Here is a 15,221-nt window from a genome sequence, read left to right as displayed (position 1 = left end):
TACAGGTGCACAGATTGAAGTTTATCTTGGGGTTCTAGGGAATCCTTTAGGCTGGTGAGACTGCTGGCCTGCTGACGAACTCAGCCCCCATTCAACTTTCTATTAAGATCCAGTTCCCTTGGACAAGAGCTCACCGTTGTCTCTTTGAGCAGATGGGACACCCCTGATCAGTCTGGTTATTTTGGTTTCTCATCTCAGAGGAAGGTGGCTGAAGGAGGAGAGACTCTGCTTCACCACCCTGAGAAGATTCTCTTTGCTGCGAGTTGTATGGACATCGGTAAGTAGACACCTATCGTCCTGGGGTGAGAAAGGGTGTGACCAGACAGTGTGGGCCCATCCTTCGCACACGTTCCCTTGTAGGCAGAGCTTGAGGTTGCTGGGAGGAGGTGGACAGTTGTCAGTGGCCCTGTGCTGCCTTGGGAGCCTGCCCCCTGCTCGTGGGGGATTGGCAATGTTAACATCTCTAATGGATAGAGGTGGCTCCGTGTGAGGTCAAGTGGTGGGAGAGAATATCAGGAGTTTTGGGAAGGAAACTCTGAGCGTGGCATTCGGTTTGCAGAATATAAAGAGATGAGGCCATGCTGAGTGGCCAAGCTGGTAAGGTAGGATCCATCGAGGCACAGCTTCTTCTCTGGGCATTGCTGGAGGTCATCTCTGCTTAGCCAGGCCCATTCTTGCCCAAGGTCATTGTACTGGACAGACAGGAGGAACCAGGAAGGGGCCAAAGTGGTCCAATGCCCAGAGATAAGGTGTGGGATGAGACGATGAGCTGGTCCCAGGGTGAGAGTCAGGTGCTGGCCTCTGTTAGCTTTGGGGCATCTTCTGCCACAGGAAAATGTTTGTTCTTCCTAGGACAAGTCATTACAAGTCTGTCAACAGTTTCCATTCAACAAATCTCTTTTGTATAGGACTCAAAAAAAAAGGGAGCTGTTGCTTTAGAGGAGTTTGCTGCCAGTTTGGGTGCTGACAGAGAGGACCCAAAATGTTCTAGAGCTTCAAAGGAGAGTGAGATCATAGCTGGTGGGAGGGGACCAGAAACAAGCTCTGATAGTAAGCATTTCTGAGTCCCTGCCAGTCGCCAGGTGCTGTATGGAGCACTCCACATACAGGATTTCATTTTATCCTCACCTCTCTGAGGAACAGATCGTCCCTTCCGTTTACAGATTGGGAAACAGGCTCAGAAGACATGAAGCGACTTGCCCAGGGGCACAGAGCTGGCAAACAGCCAGAGATTGAGGTAGACTATCTCTTACTCCAAAGTGCATATTCTTCTTACGTGTTTTGCTTGGCTGCCACGGAGCCAGATGGTCTGAGATGAATCTGGAGAGTTGGAAGGAACTTGTCAGATGAAGACAGGAGGAAAGATGCGGAGGCAGTGTGGTACCAGAAGTGTGTGGTGTGGCTCAAGGGGAGTCTTTGCAGATAAGGCCAGAGGGAAGGCTTAGGCTCACTGTGGAAGGCCTGGAGGGCCTGGGCCAGGGGCTGTGCCCCTTCAAGAGGCCACAGGAACCCCCTAGTGGAGGGAAGAGGCCCGATGACAAAGATGGGAGGTGAGGACTGAGAAGGGAAGAAGCAAACCAAGATTGGAAGAAGGAGAGCACTCTGAAGATGTGGGCTGGAGGCAGGAGGAAAGGGGAGGAGCTGCCCCCCTCCTGTGGGCAGTGGAGTCTCTGAGAGAAGAGCCGCCCAGAGAAGCCTGTCCTGGCCTGAAGGTGCAGCAGCCCGACCTCAGGGAGGGGCCCACAGCACCCCCCAGCTCAGCGAAGAGAGTGAGAGGCCCAACGGGAGGCGGAGGACAAGAAGACGGAGGAGAAGACGACGAAGGGCCTGTGAATGCTCAAGGTGAGAGATGACCTTGGTGGGTTTGGTTGGAGGGATGATGAAGGGACAGAGTCTGGTGAGAATCAAACCACTGATACTCAGGTATTTCCCTCAGACCCAGTCCTGCCCAGCCTGCCATGTATCTGTGAGCCTATGTTTCTGTTTCTTGGTTAAAGCAGAAGTGACTCTGGGGGAACAGGTTCCTATGGAATGATGTCTGCTTTTGTTTATCCTATGTGGCGTTGGATCTGCGGTGCTGGGGATGCACTGGGCCAGTGCCCTGGGCCCCGATGGAAGCAGCCATGCCCATACCACCCCATGTCTGAGAGTCCCCACCCCCCCCAGTCAGACCTGCCAGGCCAAGCCCTTATCTGTCCACTCCTGGCTGACCTCTGGGCCTTTGCTCACCCTCCTCTGGTTGGCAAATGTGATTTTTTTCCAGAACTGGCTCAAGGTCGGCCTACTCCAGGCAACTTTCCCTCATGGGAAAATCTCTTCCTCACGTACTGGCTGTGTGTGTGCATCTATATATTTTCTCCTCTCACTTTGAGTTTCTAGGTTTTGTTTTTCGTGTATGTTCATCTCATATCCCCAAAGAGAGGACAAGGACCACATCTTATATTCTCCTTTCATGTAACACCCTCATCCTAAATTTGGTTCACACAAGGCCTCACACTTGTTGAGTAATGGGAATTCCCTTCCACCTGCACATGGGCCCTTTGGCTCTAGGAGTGTGATCCCCAAACCCACCAGGAGGGCCTGCTGAGATGCAGGCAGGGAGTCGGGCGTGGGAGATGCTGAAGCATGGATCACCTTGATGGTTCTCTGGAACGAGGCTCAGCAGGCGGGGGGCGGGGGAGGGGGTCATGGTGCTGATCCAACCCTGTGACATCACTGATGGGCAAACAGCAGTCTCAGGTGGAGCACAGGTGCCCAGGGTCTCTGAGAAACACCACTGTGATCAGCAATGACCCTCTTTGCTACCACTCAGTTTCCCAGGCCTCAGACGCTGAACTCTACAGCATCACCATTTTGGAAAGGCCTCTCTCAAAGACACAAACCTACTTCTCTGGCCAGATTTTCCTTGTCTCCTTTGCAGGTGTTTTTCTTCTCTATGCAGCCATTTTATATCAAAGTTCCTCCAGAGGCAGTCACTGGATTTTTCTCTGTCCCCCTCTCTCCCCTCTCCTGGGCAGATGCAGCCTAGCACTGCTAGAAGGACTGCGTCTGATGCCTGCAGAGCTCTGGCCTTGAGTTCTCTTCTGAGTCTCCCATCTGTCTCTGTCCCTGCCTCTTTGGCACCTCACACTCAGTACATCCAAATCTGCATTTGTGACTTCCCTCAGCATTCTTCCCCAGACCCTATCCCTGCGCGGCGATCACTGCTCAGAACACGAACTGCCGTCCAGGCCCCGGCCCCAGCTGGAAATCCAGCATCATCTTTCCTCCCTTCTTGCACACAAGCCATCAGTTTTATATCCTGAACACCTCTTTACCCACATCTTCACATCTCCACTGCTGCCAGCCTGCTTCAAGCCCCCTCCCCCTCCTGCTCCAGGCAGAGAGGGGAGTGGGGGGCAGTCTCGGGGTTGGGGTCCTTAGCTCCTTCCATTTCTCTCTGCCATCCATTCTCCACACAGCATCAGACACCTGCTTAAAACATGAAGCAGATCCTCTCACACACCTCCCGCCCATCCCTTAAAACCCTTTATTGGCTTCTGGTTTCTCTTAGGATAAAGGCCCAGACGTCTTCAAGGCCTACCTGTCCTGCCTACACCTGCCTGCACTGTGCATTGCAGTCCCTGTCGCCCCCACCCTGGCCTTTCCCTTTCTGGAATTCCTGGAGATCCCCTAACCACAGAGCCTTGAAGCGAGCCTGGGCACATGTTTCCACACATTCATTTGTGAAACTAATATTTCTCTTCCTGCCTGCCTTTACAATATAAGCTCCTTGAGGCCAGGGTCCTCACCTAGTACATAGAAGTAGCTCAGGAAATACGCGCTGACCCTTAGGCCTTTCTCAGGGATGACGATGCTCCTGGGTTCCAGGCAGATCAGCAGGCTACGCAGGGCAGATGCACATTGTTCCTGGGATAGGCATGGTGTGGACACCTGGGCCCAGCATCCAGGCCAGTGAAGGGGCAGAGTAAGGCTCCCGGGAGGTGATGGTCACAGGGAAGGAAAGAAGATGATGGCCTAGGGACTTGGCCTTGAATTGAGAAAAGAGTTATTTCCGAGCAATATGAGAAAGGAAGAGAGGAACCCTGCTTTAAGCCTTTATCACAAGGTGGGTGGCCCTTATATTCTCTCTAAATCATTGCCACATGCTAGAGACTCAGTCTCACCTTCTTTCAAGACACCTGCCTACTGGGACAGTTATGAGGAGCCTTGGAGCACTGCAGCAGGTGGGGTCTTCCTGGTTGAAGAGACAGAGAAGGGCTGCAGGAGTGAAGGCTCAGCATGGCCAGGGCAGGGAAGGAAAGGTCGCCAGTTGCTGTTGTTCCAGAAGGCTGGCTGGGCTCCTAGGTGGTATGCAGCTCCCGGGGTCTGCTCCCTGGAGGATCTGGGGAGCTGGTGAAGTGCATTCATGACACTGAGTTTGACAGTCTTCCAAGGGACAAAGTGTTTAGATCACTCCTGGGCTGCATCATGAACCTAGAGAGGCCAAGTTTAGGCCCCAGGCTTGACTCGGTTCACATTTGTGGAAGTGCAGGTTGCTAACCCAAGTAAACAGGTGAAAACCCTCAGAGAATGCTTTGCCCAAGGTGCTGCGCCCATGTCCCAAGCGGAAAGTACCTTCAGTCTCTCCAGTCAGGCCTTGCAAACCTTTCTGTGGACCTATTCTTCCCTGCAGGGAAACTCAGGCAGCAACCACTGCTTTTCTGGTCATTGTCTTGTGGTGAATACCTTGCCAGTGGGATATCACAACTCCAAGCTCCATTCAGTTGAAAGCATCTCCCTCACCCAGTTAGGCAGAGGAAGTTGCAGGCACAGAGGAAGAGTCTAGTTCTCTGGCTTCGCCCTCCATCCCCTTCCCCCTTCTAGGAGAGGAGCGGCTGTTCCTTGGGGGCAGGGGGAGGGGGAGAGCAGGGGACAGCCTGCCTGGCATGTCACAGTTGTGTGTTGCATCAGTGCCTGCAGGTCCAGCCGCCTGCGGAGCCAGGTTCTCTTTGTGGGGGAGTCTGTGGTCACTTTGGAGCCTCTCCTGTCACTGAAGCTCTTTTATCTATGGTTTCCCGACAGGGGCCAGGCCTCCTGTCCAGTCACACAGGATCTCTCTGGCTCCACTAATCCTGACTTCATTCCTTCGCAGTCCTCTTCTATGGGGGTCCCTAACTGCCCCCTCCCCCCATACCCATCCTTGCTCCACCAAGCTTTGTGTGATACTGTGACTCATAATAAGAAATACATGTTTAGCGTTCATCTCTGTTCCTGTCACCCGGCTCCTAAACCCCTTGGAATTTCCTAAGTAATGTGAGCAGATACAGGGTTATCTTACATTATGTTAATAAGGTGATTTTTGGAAAGCCCCTAGGTCACCCTAGGCTGGGAGCTAGTTGCCAGGGGAACGAACTCCGTGATTATTCCCTGCCCTCCCCACCCTGCCCCACCTGCCAGGAGAGGAGCTGGGCTAGAGACTGAGTAGTTCAGTAACCAATGGCCAATGATTTAATCAATGGTGCCTGTGTCATGAAGCCTTCATAAAAAAAGCAAAAGGAGGGGTTTGGAGAGCTTCCAGATTGGTGAACACATGGAAATTTGGGGAAAGTGGTGTGTCCAGGCAAGGCGTAGAAACTCCATGCCCTTTCCCTAAACCTTGCCCTTTATATCTTTTCCGTCTGGCTGTCCCTGAGTTATATCTTTTTTTTTTTTTTTAAGATTTTATTTATTTATTCATGAGAGACAGAGAGAGAGAGGCAGAGACACAGACAGAGGGAGAAGCAGGCTCCCTACAGGGAGCACAATGCAGGACTCATCCCAGGATCACGCCCTGAGCCCAAGGCAGACGCTCAACCACTGAGCCACCCAGGCACCCCAAGTTATATCTTTTGATAACAAACTGGCAATCTAGTAGGTAAAAATATTTCTCTGAATCCTGTGAACCACTCTAGTAAATTCATTGAGCCCAGGGAGGGAGTTGCTGGAAGCTGTAATCCCTAGTTGATGGGGGCAGAAACACAGTGACAACCTGCACTTTCTGGCATCCAGAGTTCGTCTATGGGTGGGGAGGCTGTCCCATAGGACTGAGCCCTTAACCTGTGGAATCTGAATCTATCTGCAGGTAGATAGTGTCAGAATGGAGTTGGATTGTAGGACACCTCCCTGGTGTCATGGAATTGCTTGGTGTGGGAACATCCCTGCACCACCTCTGGTTTCAGAAATGTGGGATAGTCGCATAGACAGTAAAGGAGACACAGGGAAAGGTGAGGTTTTCCAATACCTTGGAAGCTCACATCCTTCTAAGCCAGCCCTCCCTTCTCTCAGTCACTCCTGCTTACTCTGAGGCTTTCAGGGGTTCCATACCACTTCCTGTGCTCCTCAGATTCCAGGGGACATGTGTCAAATTCTTTGAGACCCTCTACCCTGGGCTTGGAAGTGGGGGTGATGCACAACCCAGAAATAACTTTCCTTTGGGGAAAGCCTGGCAACACACCCCATCAGTCTCAGAAGGACCTAGAGGTGGGGCATGGGCTAATAGTGGCCTGATTGATCTGACTCTCACAAAGAGCAGAAGTGGTCTAGGGCCTCAAGTTAGGAAGCAGCCTGTTTGGCACCTCCTGAGTTGTTCTTGGCTATTGAGTGAGAGCTCTGCCCAAATGCCAAGACAAAAGGAAGAGTCACCAGTATCTCCCTATTTCATGCACATCATAAAAGGCAAGGATGTGGAAAAAAAAAAGTTGAAGCAGGAGATAAGGAAAGTACAGAGAGTCCAGAGCATGAGAGGAACAAGCAGAGGTTGGGAGGGAGAAGGCTCAGATGGAAGCCTTGAAGAAGACATTAACCTAATATGTTCAATCTAATCTACTGCCACTGCCTCGTGTCCTTTCATAAAGTCTTTCACCAACCTTGAAGGCAGATGAGGTGGGAAAACTCCCGAAGGCAACTGACTCATGGTATAAGTAGCAGAATTTGGATGTTTAAGTCAATTCATCTCCTAGAAGGTCTCAATTGTTCTTTTTCCCCCTTAAGATAATTTCTAGTTACACAAGTACTACTGGAATACATTATTTATATTAAAAAGTTTAATAAAACTGTAATGATAAAGACCCCTTGTACCACCAAGCTTCCAGTGGTACTAATGGGATAACTTGGTATGATTTTTAAAATCTCTATATAGGCCTTTTCATTTATATTTAACACATATACACACTCGTATATATACACATATGTAGGTTCCCATAGGAAAAATAAAGTATTTTTAGGGTTTTTTTTGTTTTTGTTTTTGTTTTTCTTTTTTAGAAGAAAAAACTGTATGTACCTTTTGGCTTCTTCATTTCTCCACTTAACCTTATACCCTGAAAAGCGTTGTTGGTAGGTGTGGCTCACCCCATTCTTTCCATTACTATATAGTATTCTATAGTGTGGATATACCACAGCTCATTCAACCATTCCCCCACTGATGGACTATTTAAATATTCCCAGTATTTTAACAAGGAATGCATTGTTTCAAAGGCAGGAATGCAGCAAGATCTTCATTGGCAGGTCTCAGGATTCAAGAGGGGCTTACTTGGTAATGAGAGGAGACAAGCCAGGATGGTGGGGAAGGCTACGTGTTAGCAGTCAGGAACCCTGGGTTTGACCACAGATGTGTTCTCAGAGGGTAAGCCTACTTCCTCCTCTAAGTTTCTGTTTCCCCTTCTCTAAAAAGGGGTGGGATGCCAGTAGGTTCTCAACCTTGGTTGCTCATCTGAATCACCCAGGGACCTCTCGATAAAACAAACAAAAGATAAACTACCACAACAAAAACAGTGCCCAGGCCCCAGTCCTAGATTTCTGATTCTTTCGGTCTGGGACAGGGCTCTTCCATCTGTCATTTTTTTTTTTAGAGCACCCCAGGAATTTCTGATACGCAGCACAGGCTGAGAACCACTGATCTAGACTAGGGCTTCTCAAACTCCAATGTGCCCACAAAACTGATTCAGAGGGTCTGGGCAAGCCTGAGGTTCCACCTTTCTAACAAGCTCCCAGATGACCCCAGTACGGCTGGGCCATATTTTGAGCAGTCAATCCTTCACATTCTCTTTCAATGTCTGTTTTGACCACCCTATTTCCATACTGACCTCAGCCATTAATTGGCCCATTAATGGCTGAGGTCAGTCTCTAGAGGGTGCCTGAGAACTCAAGTGCAAAGCAGTTTGGTGCCCCAGGGCCATGTAGGGAGGCCATGTTTGGGCTAGGGAGGCCCAGGGATTTGGACCCAACTGATAGTATTGAGCCCAGAAGACAGCAGGCAGTGAGCTGGCAGGGCTTGTGAGGTTCAGCATCAGAGCAGGTGTTCCTGTCTCAGCCATAATTTTGGCAACAGTTGGCCCAGGGGCTTCCAACAGGAGGCTTCGGTTTCCAAGTCTGCCTCCAGACCTATTCCAGGTCTGAGCCAAACCACAAGGAATTTAGGGCAGGAAGCTGTCACCTGGGAGGACACCTACCTCTAGGCAACTGAGTTAGATACCAGGAAGGGGGTTTCCCCCTAACAAGACTGTAGATAAGCTGTCTTTTTTTCCCCTAGTGTCCCTACTGTTTACAACATTTATAGGCATCTTGATCAGTGGGAACGGGGGTGTCAATTAGAATTAGGACCATCTAATTGTTTTATCTGCAAAGTCATGCTTTTTTTTTTTTTTTTTTTTTTTGTGGGGGGGTATGTTTTGTGTTGTTTCTGTTCCAAAGTCCTTTCAAAGTATTTAGCCGGATGTTTTAGTTTAGACAGTGGGGCTCTCTTCCATTCTGCTTTTTGCTTGCAAACCAGGTCTCTGATTTCAGGTTTAACCTGTTTGCAAAATGAGATGAGAGGATTGCTGTTACAACAGCTAAGAAACAGACTCCTGAACCTTATTGGAAGGTCATTTCTTGTCTCTAAAATCTCCTTTTGATTCATCTTTTCTCTACTTACAAGACTGAATCAAGCTCCAATAATTTTTATGTTATTTTTTAAATAGACTTTATTTTTTAGAGCAATTTTAGGTTTACAGCAAAATTGAGAGGAAAATACAGGGAGTTTCCATCCCCCTCCCTGACGGCCCCCATGCACAGCCTCCCTCACCATCAACATCACCCACCAGAGAGGTACATCTGTTCCAAAGTTCATGAACCTGCACTGGCACATCATGATCACCCTGCGTCCATAGTTTTCATTAGGATTCATTCTTGGTGTACATTCTGTGGGGTTTGACAGATGTATAATGACGTGTATCCACAATTATAGTAGCACTGCCCTAAAAACCCTCTGTGCTCTGCCTCTTTACCCCTCCCTCCTTCTTCCCCCTGGCAACCAGTGATCTTTTAACTGTGTCCATAGTTTTGCCTTTTCCAGAATGTTATAAAGTTAGAATCATACAGTGCATAGCCTTTTCAGATTGGCTTCTTTCACTTAGTAATATTCATTTAAGTTTCCTCTGTCTTTTCATGGCTCAATAGCTTCTTTGTTTTTTACTCCTGGATAATATTCCATTGTCTGGATATACCACAGTTTATTTCTCCATCCACCTACTGAAGGACATCTTGATCGCTTCCCAGTTTGACATGTATATGTATGTCATATACATATGTATAGCAGCTTATGTATAAAGCTGCTATAAACATCCATGTGCAGGTTTTTGTGTGGACATAAGTTTTCAGCTCTTTTGTGTAAATACCAAGGAGTATGATTGCAAGTATGTATGCTAGGAATATGTTTACTTGTGTAAGAAACTGTCTTCCAAAGTGGCTGCATCACCAGCAGTGATTGCCACCAGCAATGAATGAGAGTTCCTGCTGCTTCACATCCTTGCCAGCATTTGGTGTTGTCAGTGTCCTGGATTGTGGCTATTCTAATAGGTGTGTAGGGGTATCTTATTATTGTTTTAATTTTCATTTCCCTAATAAGATGATGATGAGCATCTTTTCATATGCTTATTTGCCACCTATGTATTTTCTTTGGTGTGGTATCTGCTTAGTTCTTTTGTCCATTTTTTTAAAGATAGATAGATTTATTTATTTATTTATTTATTTATTTATTTGAGAGAGAGAGAACAAGTAGGCAGAGCGGCAGGCAGAGAGAAAGGGAGAAGCAGGCCCTCTGCTGGGCAGAGAGCCAGATGCGGGGCTCAATCACAGGACTCTGGGACCATGACCTGAGCTGAAAGCAGACGCTTAACTGACTGAGCCACCCAGGTGCCCCTCTTTTGCCCATTTTAAAATCAGGTTGTTCTTTTTTTTTTTTTTTTTTTTTTTTTTTTACTGTTGAGTTTTAAGGTTCTTTGTATATATTGGATAGAGATATCCTATGTCAGACATGTCTTTTGCAAATATTTTTCCCTGTCTGTGGCTTGTCTTCTAATGCTCTTGATTCCAATCAATTTTTATAGGAAAGTCCAAGAAGTCACTTTGAGTAAACTCTGACCTGTTTTCCGGGCTCTCTTGAAGCTTGCTGGCTTTACATGCATGTGGGATGCCTTAAGTTTAGCCCTGGACTGGTCTATTCAGCTTTTCTCATTGATAATTTAGCATTTGATTTTCCTACTAACATGCCAATTAGTTGGCTGAGATTGGATTATAGGCCCCTGAGAGATTCTGAATTCTTCGGGTAAAGATGTGTCTATCTTAATCAGGGTTTAGGGAAATCTCAGACAATAGCTCTTAGTTAGCTGAGACCAGGGTTTAAACTCTATGGTTAAAGGCATTTGTGATTCTCAGTCAGGATATTTTTATCCTCTCAAATGAGCAGTTCTAGTTCAATTATTTTTTCCTCAAAGTGTCCGTTGTAGGGCCAAATCATCTTTAGTGGGGTTCTGCTATTAGGAGAAGTATGGTAATAGGGGAACCCGTAAGAAGCAATTTTTCCCAGAGAAGGACACAGGTTAGACTATGTGAAAGCTCTTGGTCACTATCAGTTGAAAGTTAGTCAGTTGAAGTTGTTCATACATCCTTGTGTCTTGGGCCAGCTGCCCGTGAACACAGCCCAACCATCTGAGTCCCCAGCAGGTGGAATATATCAGAGAGAGAGAATGCCTTCTTTGAATCAAAACCAAGCTCTTAGGACAAATGGCCAGGATGAGAGGACAACCTCATCTGGTTTTATTGGTGACCCACAGCAAAACTGGTCCTCAGAGGGTGCTGGTCTGGGGAGAACTGCCAACTCTTCAGTGTATGAGCCCACCTTAAACAGACAGCTTATAGGCATGATGCTTTTATGCCGTGATGTGATTCTCCTCCTCATGACAAAACAACACTAAGGACACGGACAAAACAAAGGGACAGGGAGAAGCAAATCACTAGGGACACAAACCTCAAAGGGAACATTAATTAAATAACAATACCTACCATCTGATAAGTGAATAAAACAACAAAGGAACTCAACCTAAAGAGGGTGGAGTTGAAGCACAGTGCAGACTTGCTTGTTGATGTGGTCAGTGTTCTGTGGTCAGAGGGAGGCTGAAGAGGCCTTGGTGGGCACCACACCTGGGCAACAGCCAAGGTCCAAGGCAACAAGCAGGTCAGGCTGCATCTGAGCTGCAGCACCAAGATTACAGCCAAAAATCAAACAAGACCAGAGACAAAATTAGCCAAGGCTGTTTATTTATAAACTCACAGCCACAAGGGAACCATCTGCAATCACTTACATTTCAGCAGGGGTTCAAAGGTGTCTGAAAGGAGAGTAAGTTTTACAGAGGGAAAAAAAAGAGGAAATACTGATAGTCTCTGGCAAGCAAGCATTTTACTAATGTGTGTGTGTGTGGGGGGTGGATTTTTGGAAGCAGGGGAGACTCTAATTGACATTTGGCAGTCCTTGATTGGCTTGCTATCCATAATTTACAAGACTTGGGAAATTTTCAGGTTTTTCTGTTCTTTTAGGAGGACTATTTTAAGAGATTTCTTAACTTTGGCGGGCATAGGAGGCTATCTGGCCCAGGCAGAGGCCAAGCAGGGTCCCCTTCCTTTATAGTCATGTGTTGCTCTTGATCCCAAGAGTGCAATTCTTGGGACAGTTTCCTACTGTGTGCAAAGCCACTATATTAGGGACCATGCAAGTGGTACAAAGAGAATGAAGCACAGGTCATACCCTTTTTAGCAAAAGAAACAGCTCCAACTGGCCAGCTTTTAAATACCAGAGAAGATGAAGTAAGCTGTATAATGGAGCTCCAGAGAGGGCAGGAGTGTTCATTTACTGTGAAGTAGGACTTGATTCTGTTCATTGGGGACCCCAGAGAAGTAACTGGAGCAAGACTGGGCATTTTCTTCCATGCAGCAATTGTTGAGCACCTGCTGATGTTAGGTCCTGTGCTAAAGGGACACAGCAAGAAACCACTTGGTCCTTGCCCTCCCATGGAACTCATGGGTGGACAGACAGGATAGACTTAGCGCACTTGGAATTACTTGTTCTGAGTATTGGAGGAGAAGAACAGGGGGCCAGAGGAGCATGAGACAGGGCCTTACATCAACTGGACTTGAGAAAACATTTTGGGAAGAAGTATTTACACTAATTCTGAAAGGAGAGTCAGTGAGGCCAAGAAATGGGGAGGAGAATGGGGTGGCCTGAGTTCCAGACAGGGGGAACAGCCTGTATTAAGGCTCTGGGGGTGGCAAAAGGAAGTGAAAGGAAAAAAAAAAAAATTAATTAATTAAAAAAAAAAAAAAAGGAAGTGAAAGGAGGCCAGTGGACCTGAGGTCAGAGAAGAAACCAGGAGTGGGACTTGAAGCTGGAGAGGAAGAGGAAATCAGGGCCTTCTTAACCATATCAAGACAGTTGGCAATTGTCCAAAATGCTGTGGGGTGTTATTGAAGGGATTTATGCAAGGCTGTGACATTGGGCTCACACTTTGAAAAGATTATCAGGCTGCTGTGTGAGGAAAAAAAGAGTAGACTTAGGAATAGCTCTTGCAGCCATTCAGGGGGGCAGAGATGGTGGCCTGGGCCCATGTAGGGGCAGTGAAGATGGAGAATGGTGAGTAGGTTCACTAGGTGATTTAGGATATTGAATCGACAGGACTAAGCAATTGATGATATCTGTTAGGGCTGAGGAGAGGGAATTTTCCAGGACTGTTCTTGGATCTGCCTACAACCCCATTGCCCTTTCCTATAAGAATGCAGATGAGTGGAGGAGGATCATATATTCAGTTCTCAATTCCTCAAGTTTGAGGTGCATATGAAACATCAAAGTGAAGATGTTGAATCAGTGAATGAATTTGCAGGGTTTGAAGGTTAGCAAAGAGGCCTGGATGGAAATTGAAGTGTAGAAATCATGGGCACATAGATTTATTTTATTTTATTATTTTATTTTATTTTATATTATTTTATTTATTTATTTATTTATTTATTTATTTATTTATTTATTTATTATTAATTCAATTTGCCAACACCCATTGCTCATCACATCATGGGGCACATAGATTTTAAATGAATTTTAATTTAAATGATTTTAAATGGGGTGTATGTGTGAGATTGCCTCGAGAGGCAGACAGAGAAGGATGCAGGCCAGATTTTTGAGGAGCTCCAGCAGCAGAGGAGGGGCTGGCAAAGGAGGTTGAGAAGGCACAGCTGTGAAGAAGAAACCAGAAAACTAGACACATAGAGACCAAGGACAGTTTTCTGAGAATAGGAGGAGAGGTCGGCTGTCAAATGTTCCTGAAATGTTAAGTAAGATTAAATCTGAGGACCTTGCTATCCATGGAGTTGAACAAATTGTTGACCATAGAACATTTCTGGCAAAGCAGTGGGAGGAGAAGCCACACCAAAGTGAGGAGTTGAGACCAAATAGTGGAAGATATTCTGAAAATTCACCTCAGGGATGGGATGGGTGAAAGATTGGGGTGGCCAGCCACCAGGGATTGGTCCTGGAAGAGATGTTAAATTTCAAGAACATGGAGCCTCACTCTGGTTCAGGAAACATGGATCTCAATGTCAATAGAGAGGAACACTTGGAAACTTGGCTCAAATGGCTCCCAGAAGCAAAGATGAAAGTGAGTGGGAAGTGGAAGGATTCATCCAGGATTCCTACAGAGACCACACCAAGATTCCAGCTGCCCTTGAGAGAGCCTGCAATCAAGTCCCACATTCCCACATGTTCCTGGTCACACATGCTCCTAGGAAGCCTTCCAGGGTCGATGGAAGAACTGAAAAAAAAAAACAAAACAAAAAACAAACAAACAAACAAAAAACCCACACAAAAATGAAGAAGCATCTCAGGTTAAAGGAACTGACCTTTGGAGCAAAAAAACTGGTATTAAAAATCTCTCTTCACCACCTGCTCTGTGTGATCTGGGGCAAGTTTCTAAACATTTCTGTGGGTTATAAGACATATGGAATATGAAAATTTGTTTTCTTCACGTTTTCTCTTTTGGATGCTAATCCTCCAGTTATGAACAAGGCCATTCCTGAACCCAAGAAGAAAGGAACAACAAGCTGGCTTGCCTCAGCCAGCAGTGCCCAGAGGCAGAGACACAAAGGTATTCCTTCAGGAGGAGTGGGGAAACAAGCTGAGGTGTCTACTGGACCAGCCTGGCTGTCCTGATGGCCAGAGCTCAGCACAGATCCCACCATGACCCCAGCCCAGCCTGCTCATACGCATGAGGGTCCTGAGACAGAAGGCCAGCCTTACTCTCTTCCCTGCCATAGTCCTCACCCCAAGTGGTGCAATCAAAGGTAAACACTGGGCCTGCCCAGAGACCTGGCAAAACAAGTACACTTGTGCATCATCATCATTATCAAACTATTAACACCACGTGCAGCGTGGGTGTGGGGCTGAAAGCCCAGTGTGGTAGCAAGCAGGTGATACCATGCCACAGCAATCCCCTGCCCACAGCCAAAGGCCCGGAGGCTCCATTCTGGAGTGGCAGTGTGGTTGGAGGGACATCCCCAGCTCATAAGCTGCCCTAGCACGTGGTGGAGAAGCTGTCTTCCTTCTCTGGATCCCTAGTCCAGGAGAAGCCTTCCCAAGCAGATACTCTGCTCTGAATCTAGGTCAGGGAGGCATGTGGGGTCAATGCATGATGGTTGGAGCTGCAGGAGCCAGGAGCCTTCCAGCATGGTCTGAAACATGAGAGATTCCCAGGAAAGTCTGGGAGACTTTGGTTGTTCCCTTTGGATTTGAAGAATGGATCACAACTCTCACGGACAGGATATAAAGGGATTTGAGTAAGAGAAAGATTAGCCACATAGCAGAAGTTCCCTGAGATCCCCCTGGTTGGCGGAGGACTCCACCAGCT

At 47.2% G+C, this 15,221-nt stretch overlaps 1 protein-coding gene across 5 annotated transcripts in view; it reads left to right on the top strand.

The window, feature by feature from the left end:
- Window positions 1–1,139: 1,139 nt before the first annotated feature.
- Window positions 1,140–15,221, top strand: part of PLB1 (phospholipase B1) — a 137,248-nt gene continuing 123,166 nt past the window's right edge. For 2 of the 5 annotated variants that reach the window (XM_072771340.1, XM_072771338.1), the window contains exon 1: window positions 1,206–1,842. The gene's annotated coding sequence lies outside the window, so the exon portion shown is untranslated. Of the gene's footprint in view, window positions 1,843–15,221 lie in introns of all 5 variants that reach the window. The other 3 variants (XR_012004992.1, XM_072771343.1, XM_072771339.1) reach the window with 3 other exon arrangements.

The sequence above is a fragment of the Canis lupus genome, chromosome 12 (assembly GCF_048164855.1).
Source record: "Canis lupus baileyi chromosome 12, mCanLup2.hap1, whole genome shotgun sequence".
Lineage (NCBI taxonomy): Eukaryota > Metazoa > Chordata > Mammalia > Carnivora > Canidae > Canis > Canis lupus.
Note: the sequence above shows the minus strand (reverse complement) of the source record. Positions and strands in the feature narration are given on the sequence as shown.